Source organism: Mytilus trossulus, chromosome 10 (genome assembly GCF_036588685.1).
Source record: "Mytilus trossulus isolate FHL-02 chromosome 10, PNRI_Mtr1.1.1.hap1, whole genome shotgun sequence".
Taxonomy (NCBI): Eukaryota; Metazoa; Mollusca; class Bivalvia; order Mytilida; family Mytilidae; genus Mytilus; species Mytilus trossulus.
Genome location: NC_086382.1, coordinates 7,961,893 through 7,974,305, shown reverse-complemented (window position 1 = coordinate 7,974,305; position 12,413 = coordinate 7,961,893).

Genomic DNA, 12,413 nt, shown 5'->3' with positions numbered 1-12,413 from the left:
TTCATCAGAACGATTGTGCTTGGTCCTGCTGAATAGGCGCCTTGGGAGACTATATCAAGAGCAAAATATAGTCCTGTTAGCGTTGATCCGAGCCCGTGAACAGTTTAGTAACCAGAGAAACACCCGACGTTGGTGGGTTAGGCCATGGATCGAACGGCGCCCGATGTGTGGGCAGTATAGTACACTGATGTAAGAGTTGGAGCAGGAATCTTTTGGTGATTTCCTTGGACTCATGCGGATAGAGCCTGGCATGTTTCAAGAGCTTTTGTTGAGAGTTGCATCACAGTGGTACGACAGTCGTACGACAGTGAAACGACAGTAAAACGCGCATCCATTGACATAAAAACCTGAAAATACCTCAAACAACTCACGATTGTCGTACGATTATCGCACGACTGTCACACGATCGACTTGCGACAAACCCACGACATTACAATTACAATTCTCGTTTTCTGTCTTGTACCCATTGTGGAACCATCGGACATGTCGTAGCTGATGTGACCACTCGAAATGTTTTTTTTACATTTTGCACGACAGCGCCACGACAACTATTATATAGATCTTCCTCGGCAAAAAATCGTACGATTTGTTGTCACCGGGGCTTAAAAGACCAAAATGACACAGAAATAAACAACTATAGATCACCATACAGCCTTCAACAATGAGCAAAGCTCATACCGCATAGTCAGCTTTAAAAGGCATCGAAATAACAAAGGTAAAACAATTAAACGAGAACAAATAACGTCCTTATCTATGTACAAAATAATGAACGAAAATCAAATATGTAACACGGCTACATACGAGAACCACTGAATTACATGCTCCCGACTAGGGACAGACACATACCCACAGAATGTAGCGGGGTTAAACATGTTATTGGGATCCAAACCTCTCGATAACCTTGGACAGTGGCGTTACAGTACAACAAAAGTACAAAATATGAAAAATCACTTGAAAACATCAGACGGATACAAACTAGAAATAACTTTAACAAAACACAGAGTTGAAATGACCGGGCACATCCCAACAACAAGAAAGACACTAAGTACAGATCTGAAACATTATCTTGTGCAATACCAAAATACAGGTATCGAAAAATTGTTGAGCCATTTATATGCATATGTAATTATATTTAATTTGCTGTAAGCAGAATCAAAATGACTATATATATTTGTTTAGGGGCCAACTGAAGGACGCCTCCGAGTGCGGGGATTTTTCGCTACATTGAAGACCTGTTGGTGACCTTCTGCTGTTGTTTTTTCTATGGTCGGGTTGTTGTCTCTTTGACACATTCCCCATTTCCATTCTCAATTTTATTTTATAGCCAAACTGTTATTGTAATGTCAAACCAAGATGAAATGGGTTTAATAGATTTTTGTTTATATTAAATATGCATTCTGCTATAGCCAGGACATTTCCCAGTTTGTCGACAGAGAGTTCAGAAGCATTACCATCACCATTGTAAGATTATGTGTGTGTTTTGTCGTCATTCTCTTATATTTGATGCGTTTCCCTCGGTTTTTGTTTGTGATCCGGATTTTTTTTTCTTTTTCTATCGATTTATGAGTTTTGAACATCGGTATACTACTATTGCCTTTATTTATTCATCATTTTTTAGCCACAACATTAGTAAGCAAAGGATGTGTTGTGTTGAATATGAAAAAGATATGTCAGATGTGTTGGAAAAGTTTCAATTTACATTTTCAAGCACTGCATATGATAACAGAGTATTGAAGCGGGTGCGGGCAATGTATGATCTACATTTATAGTTGTTGTTTTAACTTCTGTTTCAAATTCGGACAGTTTCAATTCAGATTTGAAATGACAAACAGCTTGGATGGCTTCTTCTGGACTGTTGAGTAAATAATAGCAATGCAAGCCCTGTGGTTAAGAGCTTTAGTTTAAATTCCTTAGAGAACGGGGGGTTTTAATTCTAAACAAATATATACTAGTTCAGTGACAATGAACGCCATACTACACTGCAAATTGGACACAAGAAACTTAAAACTAAAATCATACAAAACTAACAAAGGCCAGAGGATCCTGACTTGGGACAGGCGCAAAAACATGGCGGGGTTAAACATGTTTGAGATCTCAACCCCCCTATACCTCTAGCCAATGTAGAAGTCTGATTGAAAATACAACCCCTCCATTGTTTTTGTGCATCTTCTCTAACGTACGTACAAGTAATAAATGGTAAAATATTAGAAATGTTGATTTTTTTTTTTTTTCTGTTGAAGACATACGTATAATAGAGGCTTCACTTTTTTTTAAAGAATGCTTTAAACTCCTATTTGATTTTTGACACTATCGTTTTCCTAAATTTGCATGTGGTACGAGAATATTGAATTTGATAACTTTTCATGTTTCATTAGACGTTGGAAACACAAACATATTTTTTGAAATAACTTGATTAAAAAAAAGCAATTATTTCTTATTCAAATTTATACTGCAGATTTAGATAAATAGTTTAACATAAAATTATAATACTGAACTGTTATTAAAATGAAAAGGGGCATTGGATCTGGTGTATATAAAATTCAAAAGTTAGAAAACTGTAACTGATAATGATCTATTTATATGTAGCAGTATTTTTAGAATCCGTTATACACAGGTGGAAATTTCTGGTTAGTTATCTACATTATTGTGATAATCAAACAACTGCTTGCTGTAAAACACAAATAAGCAATTGTTCCTATAAATTATCTATCAATAAGCTGATAATTGGTGGATGTCCTGGCTATTTTGCAGAAAAAAAACATACATCTTGCGTGTGTAATATAACTGTGAAGAAAATACTTATACTTTGATACTTTTTAAATTCGTAATAACAAACAAACCACTAGATAAACAATCCATTGTAATAACAAGATGGTACTTATAAACGGAAATGTTAGAAGTGGCTATATAGGTTATAAGTAGATCACTCATGAATTATTAAGGGAGAATTCTACCATGATATACGAATGAAAGATGTTGAATACAAATATATATACGTAAATGTTTAACAAAGCAGAAACGAAAACTTGTAACTGCTATCTAACAGTCTATTTAAAAGACAAGAACAATCAAAACCAAGGAGTAAACAAAGACTCACAAAACAAAAGAACATTTACATCAACAGTTATAAATAATAATTAAGAAACAACACGAACTCCACTAAAAACCGGGAGTGAAATCAGGTGCTCCGGCATTTCCTGCACCGTATACATCACCCGTCGTGTTATTACAAGCTGCTTGGTATCATTAAAACCAGTATTTGTATGTCTGACTACGATCTTATGCATGGAAGACGTTTTTTGTTATCTGCCTCCCTCTGATATTCCTTTCCGACTCAGGGTAATGTTTTAATTAGAGGATTATTATACAATATATAGCTTTGGTCACAACAGCATTGTAGTATTTTAAAATGTTGTTGATAAACATTCAGTATCAATTTCGCAAATGATACACGATGGTCTTGAAGTATAGTTTCTAGGTACTGGCGTTGTTTATCATCTTAATAACGTGTTATAGTATTGTTTTCTTTGTCCTTATGAATATTACTTTTACTGTTTATAGTTTTTTTAAGTTTCCATTTGACATGGCTCTGTTCTTATTTTGATATGAGCGTCACTGATGAGTCTTATGTAGACGAAACGCGCGTCTTGTGTACTAAATTATAATTCTGGTACGTTTGATAAATACTTATACATCCTGTCATTGTGTTATTATTCTATGATAATTTGTTTATTCTTGTCTTAAATTTTTGCTAATGTGCTCATTTTAACATGGGGAGGCATTATATTTGTCGATATTTTACACTGAGCGTTAGCGAGGTGTAAAATGTGGTCAAATATAATGCCTACCCATGTTGACATGAGCATAGAGCATGACATGAAGGAACTATTTCGATTGTAATAGGACAAATACAGTATTTTTATAGGTCGAAGCGTACGAAAATACCGTAAAAATGTTTGGCTTTTCCCGTTTCCTTCCAGAAACATTTCATATTTGATAAGTTAAAAAGCTACGAGCAGAATATATATATTTGTTTTATAAAAATATATAATAAAAGGTTATGTTATGTGCTTAAATGTATATATTCTAAAGGATAACGATGGAAATAACGTTAATATACACAGTAGGTTCGTGCGCATGTGTCAAACATATTTTGTGCTCATTAGAACACGGCTTTGTTTACAAAGCGTAATACGGACGTCATATTAGAATAGCCTTTTTTGTGTTTCTTTGTTAACATGACGTGACTCTGTACTGTATACATCCCGTCTTTGTGTTATTGTTCGATGGAAAATGTTTGTTTACATATTTGTTTGTTTTTATAGTGATTAAAATAACAACACAATGCTGACTGCTGTACTCGCATTTTTACATGTTTACATATTATGTCTGTTTGTTCTGTTCACACATCGTTGTCAATTTAATGGAATTCGATGCGGTATAAATAACCGCGAAGCAGAGTTGGACAGTGACTCTCAAAGAACCCTCACTATTTCATCAGGAAGGGGAAGTGGTTACGAATATGCCGAAATTGACGAACTTGAGATGTCTGAATTCATTTTTTCACCAACCGAAGAAATACATCTAGCACAAGACGACATCTTAAGTGATTCATATAATCGGATCAGTCAACCAAGCAATGACTATTTAAACCCCTACAATTCATTGTTGCCTTCCTTGCAGCAGTCGGGGAACGACCATGATGATTCGGATGAATATAGCTATCCTGATGAAGAGATCAGAGCGTACACCAATCTTTACCAACCTTTACGATTTAATCGACTGGATGAGTTCAGACAATATGCTAGTTGTTCAAGTGTACACTATTTCGAAGTCCTGGACGAACCCATAGGAAACGAAAATGAAAGCAAACCGCGTAGAAAAACTAGGTAGAAAACACAATGAAAAAGCCAGTTCTAAAACTTTTAAATATATGCATAAATGAATGTCGAGTTTGAATAATGCTATTTAGTATTTTCTACTTTCTTATTTTCAAAATTATGATTTCAGATGTTAAAAGCATGTGTGTGAAAGATTTCAAGTTTTAAAGTAGAAATAAATGTCAGTGTATTGTTTATTTCAAAGTGACGTCACATTTGAATTTCTAAAATATTCCACAAAATAGGATACAATTAGGATAGAATTCATGATTAGATTTGCAATACTGATTTAACATTTGTCTATTACAATGAAAATGTCAATACTAATTAATATCAAATTGTGGTAGAACAATGTAGTAATTAGATAATTAATTGTATTATCTATCTTTGTAGGTGTTTTGTCGTAATCAAACTGTAAAAAATGTATCGTATTAATTTAGTTGATCCAAGCTAATAACTTATAAATGAACTGAGGATTAATTATTGTTACCGCAACACATAATTATATAAATACAACAGAAAACAATAATATTTAAAATAACAAACTTTCATTATCAGTTCTAGGGTAAAACTGTAAGGGTCATTTATAGGGTACAATTAACGCGATCAGTTATAATGTAGAATTTTTCACAATCAGTTCTTGGGTAATTCTTTCAGGATCAGTTTAGGGTAGAACTGTCAGAATCAGTTCCGGGCATATTTTTCATGATCAGTTCGTTAGGATCAGTTCATGCAGTTCTTCGGTAGAACTTTCAGGATCATTCTAGGGTAGAATTTTTACGATTGGTTCTAAGATAAAACTATCCTTATCTTTTCTAGAAGAGAACTTTCATGATCAGTTCTAGGGTAGACTTTCACGATCAGTTCTTAGGTAAAACTTTCATGATCATTCTAAGGTAAAACTGTCAGGATCAGTTCTAGGGTAGAACTGTTACGATCAGTTCTAGAGTAGAACTTTTACGATCAGATCTAGAGTAAAACTTTCACGACCATTCTAGGCTAGAACTTTCACGATCAGTTCTAAGGAAGAATTTTAACGATTAGTTCTAGTGTAAAACTGTAAGGATTAGTTCTAGGTTTAAACTAGCAGGATCAGGCGTAGAATAAAACCCTTACGACAAAATGGACTTATTCGAGAATACTATGAGAATTAATTTGAGGATATAAACTTTATGATGAGTTCTATGGTAAAACAAAATCAGGACTATATTTAGGGTAGAACTGCCAGAATCTGAACTACATTGAATAAGGCTTATGTTGTTTACCAATATATAATCTTAGGAATTGATTAAAAAATCAAACCAAGATAATAAACAAAATCTCAGGAAATCACCTGTCTTAAAAGGGCGCCACCGGGTTCGTAATAAAGTAAGCGTATCTTGTAATCCATTCATTAACCTGATGTACAGTTGTTGTCGTTAGTTTATGTAATTTATACGTGTTTCTCGTTTCTCGTTTTTTAAAAATAGATAAGACCGTTGGTTTTCTCGTTTGGATGGTTTTACACTAGTAATTTTGGGGCCCTTTGTGGTGTAGATGTGGTGTGAGTGCCAATGAGACAACTCTCCATCCAAATAACAATTTAAAAAGTAAACCATTATAGGTTAAAGTACGGCCTTCAACACGGAGCCTTGGCTCACACCGAACAACAAGCTATAAAGGGCCCCAAAATTACTAGTGTAAAACCATTCAAACGGGAAAACCAACGGTCTAATCTATATAAACAAAACGAGAAACGAGAAACACGTATATATTACATAAACTAACGACAACTACTGTACATCAGATTCCTGACTTAGGACAGGTGCAAACATTTGCAGCGGGATTAAACGTTTTAATGGATCCAAACCTTCTCCCTTTTTCTGAAACAATAGCATAACATCACAACATAGAAAAACACACGATAAAATATCAATTGGCAGACTTATCTCAATCAAAAAACGTATGATTATATGCTTATATTACAAAAATAAGAAGCTAATTATATCATTCAATGGTGCGTTGAAAAAGTTATTGATGTCTAGAAACAGCTTAAACCTCAGACTACTACCTTGCACTTTTGACGTCAGATGCATGTTTCATCTACAAAAGACTCCTCAGTGACGATCAAAACAAGCATGTCCAAAATAAAGTATGAAGTGCAAGACATGCATTTTGAAAGAATTAGCCATGTAATCTGTATCCTTATTAATTAGAAAGTATATAAATTGTGTTAACCATGTTAACAGTTAAAAAAAAAAGAAAAAAAAAGTGAACTTTGAGAAAATTCATAACGGGGAGTCTATAATCAAATGGCAAAATCAAAAGCTCAAACACATCAAACGAATGAACAGCAGCTGTCTTATTCATGAAAAGGTACTTGCTTATTTATTAACATAAATGCAAACAGTGTATTATAGCAGTAAAAATTGAAGAAAAAAACACAAAAAAATCTATAGATGCTGTCAATGCATAGAAGAAGCCTCTGTCAGTTTTGTGAAGATTAAACAAAATGTTAACGTTTTAAAAAAAGAAAAAAAGAGCAAACGAATTGATTTAAAAGATAACGACACAACTAGGAAAGGATTAGTTAAATTTAAACCAACATATTTATACAACCTTTTAATTTTAAAAGAGCTTACACAGCAATTATACAATAGACATACAGTGATTCGAAAAAGAAAAAAAAAACATATGAATTTGTTTCACATAAAAGGATTTTGCAAATTTATTTTGTTCAACTCCTATTGAAAATTTGACACTGCTGTTTTTAAAATGTGCATCTGGTACGAGAATAGTAAATTCTATAGCTTCTCATGTTTTATTTTAGTAAACACAAAGTTAACATAGTTTAAATATCTGTAATTTCTTATTCATATTTATTTATTAACATAAAAATAAAATACTGAACAGTTTTCAAATGAAAAAAGGATTTGGGGATGGGGGATGGAAATGCATATAAAAATCAAAAGTCAGAAATTCATTTGATGTATTTGATAGCAATCTTTTTTTTATGTAGCAGTATTTTTACAATCCGTAAAACACAGGTGGTAATTTCTGGTCAGTCATCTACAATATTTTGGTATTCAAACAACTGACTGCTAAAGAGATATGCAAATACATAATTGTTTTAATAAATAATGTATTAAACAGTTGGTAATTGGTGAAGTTTTTGGCTAATTTGCAGAAGAAACCATTAATCTCGCGTTTATTTCATCTATATATGTAAAAAATGGTACTTTTTTTTTCTTAATAACAAATAAATCACTTAATAAACAATCGATTGAAATCTCAGGATGGTACTTATAAACGGATTTTTTTTTTTAAAGTAGATCACTTCTAAATTATTAGAGAAAATTATACAATGATACATAAAAGTAAAATAATGAATACAAATCTATAAATCTATTTTTTTTTAACATAACAGAAACGAAAACAGATAATTGAAATAACGAACTGAGATTATTACAAATAAGGATGTTTGCGTGTCATGTTTTGGAATTTTTGTCAGACTTTCGAAATCCTCTGGTTTTATCCATTTAAAGGCCTTAAAAAGTTTGCTCATGGACCCCTATTTTTCTTTTTATAAATCATTACATGTCCAATTATAAGCCATTTGTAAAAATCTTATCATATACTATATTTTTTCAATAGTTTTTGAGAACTTTACCTGGTCAATGATAAAGCTATGAAAAATCAAGAGAGAACATTTCCCCACCAAAATTCCAATGGCTTTTATCTCGTAAACAAGCACTATATATTTTTTGCTTTTTTGATTCCTCAATCAATCCCCAATCAATATATACTGGTGTTATGGAAAGATATTTAAGAGCGGCGAACTTCCTAAAAACCACAATGTGTATGCTTAACCTCGATCTTACTTAATTCCTTCGTAAAAATAAGACTCAAATATAGGTTTGGTCGTTTGCAGAAACTTGTTTTTTTCTATTGTAAACACTGTTTTATAACATAATAATCTGATAAACGTAACTAAACTTAAAATTAAACGATCCATATTCATAAATATGTCTACAAAATGTGCTTTGTAGTGATTATGAGCACCTTTCATGAACTGACAGCTCAACATTTTTTTTGTATAATATAACGGAACCACACCCTTTTAACCACTGAAGGATTTCATGTGCATATATAACCGATATATCTAAATCCAAAGTAGCATTTACCCGTTTGACAACATCCCTTCCCAGTTTGAATATATATAAAACTATATTAACCTCTAGAAAATCCATAAAGTCAAATGAAAAGAAAGATATTGAAATATAGTATTTCTACTCAGGAAGCAATCAAAATGTAACTACTCCAACTACTTAAAGATGTGAACATTGTTTTGTATTAATATTTCATGACAAATTGCTTGAACAGGTCAGGAGAGTTCAATCCAATAATACAGTTATTTTATATGTTTTATTTATTAAATATTCGAATGAAACCAACAAATGCATTTGAAGCGTTTCTGAAATGTAACTGAAGCGCTTTAAAACCAGGTATAATCCACCATTTTCCAAACTGGGAAATGACTGTACCAAGTCAGGTTAAAGATAGTTCTTATCCATTCGTTTTTGACGTGTTTTGTCATTTGATTTTACCATGTGATTATGGACTTTCCGATTAGTTTTTTCTCTGAGTTCAGTATTTTTGTGATTTTACTTTTTTTCGATATACATGTAAAGCATATAAACCAAGTTGATTGAAATCACTCGTATTTGTTATACAAATATGACATACAGGAAAACCTTGGCTTACTATCACCTACGAAATTAATAGGATACCTGCTCTTGAAGGTACATTACCTGTCAAAATCGTGGTCCCCGATTTGACTCAAATTCTCGTATTTGATTCATAGAATGCTAAAATAAATTTCAAAATTACAATAAGTTATATGTTAGCAGTGAACAATGCATGTACTCAATAATGGATTTTATGTGTATTTTAAACAAAATGACATCTAATTAACTATCAAGATGACCTCCAAAGACTGCCGATATAAATATAAAAATCAATATAAATGGGTAGCGACCTCGTGCAATTTGGATTGTCCCCGATCTTGTTGATATCATATTATTGGGAAAAAAAATTGAACTATGGTTTACTTTTAGTGATTCGATAGTGTTGTCGAATCTGACAACGAAATGGTCCACTTTTGTTTCCTTTTGCTATTTTCTGTTTAATTACTTAACATGATTTATACATGCGTAACAAATCTCTAGTTAATTGATAAGATTGAATATCACATTAATACGGATTCAATGACGTCAAATCATTACTTTATCAGAAATGTTTCCTCGCTCATTTTGACAAAATTGAACCAAATTGGCTGCTTAAAGCGATCTTTTTATTTCATCTGTCACTTTAATTGACCATTGAACAAAACTAAATCAAATTCTATTTTTTTCGTATCTCGTATCAAGTTCTCATTTAATATAATAATTTGAAACTACACTCGGTCGATTAATGTATGAGGAAATTAAACTTCACTGACACAGCATGTGTTAAGTGTTTTTTTTAAATATTTTTGGACAACATTACACATTTTTAAACCCTTTATTCCATCACGATAAGGGTACGGTTTTCGAAGGATAACAATTCATCTTATGCGGAGTATTGTGAAAGTCATATTCTACCAGAATTCTTACAAGAATGTGCTCATGTAACGGAAAATTTCAATGTTACAAGACATCTGTTTGTTAACAACATAACCTTACATTCACAAAGCTGTACACTTGTCAGGTCAGAATTCCCAATCATATCCTTGACAGATTAAACAGAATTAACACCTTGGTGAATTATTGCTTGAATCTCTTCGATGGCATTGGTTAAACTGTAATTGGGGTTTTATGAATTACATGCATGAGCGTTTGCCAAATGTGCGTTGAATTGAAAGCAATATTTGTCAATTTTTCAAGAGTTTGAATGTCAACATGCAAGGTGACTACAATATCATTAAAGTTATATGTGTTGATCTTGATTACTAGAAAAAGTGTTTTAAAATGTCAATATTCATAAAATTATTTTCTTTAAACGTTTTCGAAAAACTCGCTAGTAATTGATTTCAAAACCTGTATGTATTTGAAATCTCAAATAAATTGCTACATCTATCTTTGAATAAGAACAAAAAGTAAAGACGAAATAAAAAAAATCTTTGATATTATGCTGTGCAAGACTGTTAACACATTTCTTTTTGACGACACCGATATTTCGAAAAGTACTTGTTTCGACGAATACATTGATATATGATATAGCCATACAGTATGTTTGACGATTAGATTAAGAAAATATTGAGTCAGGTCACCGGACTTTATAGTATTACATATATAAAAACAGAAATCAATACACATGCTTTAGACGTAATTTATATCTTGTTTATATGATTTAGCAAATGTTGAACAATATCCTGGATAATACAATACTCAGACATCCTTTTTCAAAATTCATGAGCCTGTATAAAGTAAAATCACTAAAATACTGAACACCGAGGATGATTCAAAATGGAAAGTCCCTAATCAAATAGCAAAATCAAAAGCTTAAACAAGCAAACGAATGAATAATAATTGTCATAGTCCTGAATTGGTACAGATATTTCTGTTATAGAAAATGGTGGATTGAACCTGTTTTTATAGCAAGCTAAACCTAATTTCTGTCGATGACGGTGTTGATTTTGTCAATTCTTCCAGGCTTACTTGTAGCTGTTAAACTATTTTCTGTTGTGTAGTTTTGTTTAATGGTGTCCTCGTGTTATAGCTATCGACACCTATCACTTGTATACAAACTACAATTTATTATCAATATATAAAACCAGGTGAATGACGTTCACGAACAAGCCGCTTTCAAATAAAGATTGAGAATGTGCTCATATTTCAAAAGTTCTCCAATCTCTATCCGACGATACTTTTTACTGCAAATGGGTAGCATGGGGTCAGTGGTCTCATCTCACGAATAGCATAACGTTTTATTCCCATGGAAAACAAATATTGTTTTGAATGTAACATCACCTAAAACATTTTGATTCGTAAACAGTATATATAGTACATTTAAAGTAAATAATTTCATCCTACACATACAGCATGAACCCACTATGAAAGAACAGTAGTAAAAGTGCAGTATTCGTAAATTCAATATCAAGTAGTAATATTTATTAATAATCCAAATTTATAAACATTATCATTATATATAGCACAAATAATGTACAAAGTAGACATATACTACTACTTTATAAAGAAAATGGACTACATTTGCTTTTTTATTCACATATATATTGAACACATCATCTAGTAATTGTGTTAGAATACAATGTATCAAATTAAAATAGCACAGAAACATATTTACATGTAAGTAATATACATGTATGCAGACAGTAACACTCACTGCATGTATCTTTGAGACCACATACAAAACCAAAAACAGTAAAGATATCATGAGTTATAAACAACAAAGAGTATTGAAAAATTGCGTTGACATTTTAGGTTGATAAAAATACTGGTCATGATATTGCACACGTGATGTGTGTCATTTAGCGAATTGGCTTTTTTCTGCTCC